The sequence below is a fragment of the Rhincodon typus genome, chromosome 13, assembly GCF_021869965.1.
Source record: "Rhincodon typus isolate 14 chromosome 13, sRhiTyp1.1, whole genome shotgun sequence".
NCBI lineage: Eukaryota > Metazoa > Chordata > Chondrichthyes > Orectolobiformes > Rhincodontidae > Rhincodon > Rhincodon typus.
The window spans coordinates 30,319,149-30,320,476 of NC_063344.1; positions in this window are offsets into that span (position 1 = coordinate 30,319,149).

The window sequence follows — 1,328 nt, forward strand, 5'->3', positions numbered from 1 at the left end:
ACGCCATGTTGAGGTTGTACAGGATGTTGGTGAGACCTTCTTTAGGGTCAACAAGGTGCAGGGCTGGATGAACACAGCAGGCCAAGCAGCATCATGTTGTGTGCAGTTCTGGTTGCCCTGCTATTGGAAGGATATTATTAAATTGGAGAGGGTTCAGAAAAGATTTGCCAGGGTATTGCCAGGAATGAGGAGGCGATGGCCTAGTGGTATTATCACTGAACTGTTAATCCAGAGACCCAGATAATAGTCTGGGGTCCCGGGTTTGAATCCTGCCATGGCAGATGGTGAAATTTGAATTCAATAAATATCTGGAATTAAGAATCTAATGATGACCATGAATCCATTGTTGATTGTTGGGAAAACCCCATCTGGTTCACTAATGTCCTTTACGGAAGGAAACTGCTATCCTTACCTGGTCTGGCCTACATGTGACCCCAGGCCCACAGCAATGTGGTTGACTTTTAACTGCCCTCTGGGGCAGTAATAAATGCTGCCTGGTCAGTGATGCCCTCATCCCTTGAATGAATAAAGGATGAAGTGTTTGAGTTATAAAAATAGGCTGGGACCCTTTTCATTGGAGCAAAGGAGGTTGATGAGTGACCTTATAGACATTTACAAAATCACGCAGGGCATAGATAAGGTGAATAGCAAAGGTCTTTTCCCTAGGGTAGGGGAGTTCAAAACTAGGGGTCATATTTTTAAGGTGTGAGGAGAAAGTTTTAAAAAGGACATGAGGGGCAACCTTCTTACGCAGAGAGTGGTTTGTGTGTGAAGTGAACTGCCAGAGGAAATGGTAGACAAATACTTGAATAGAAAAGGTTTGGAAGACTATGGGCCAAATGCAGGCAAGTGGGGCTAGTTTAATTTAGGACCATGGTCGGCATGGACGAGTTGGACCAAAGGGTCTATTTCCATGTTATATGACTCTATGATACTATGACTCTTTGACTATGACTCTATTATCCTATTCTCATTATTGCTTTATAGAACTGTGGCCTAAACTCTGGACACTTGTGCTTTCTTATTGTTGATTGTTCTAACATTGTAATATTATAATGTCTGATAATTAAGTTTTTTCTTGATAACTTCGTAAATAAATTTACTTTTAGAAAAGTAAATTGGCGGGATAGAGCACAGTAGGATATATTGTACTTGGCGAGTAAGAGTGAGTTTGATGAAATGAATAGTTATTCAAAGCAGAGATAGTAGGAACTGCAGATGCTGGAGAATCCGAGACAACAAGGTGCAGAGCTGGATGAACACAGCAGGCCAAGCAGCATCATAGGGCAGAGAGGCTGACGTTTCGGGCCTAGACCCTTCATCAGAAA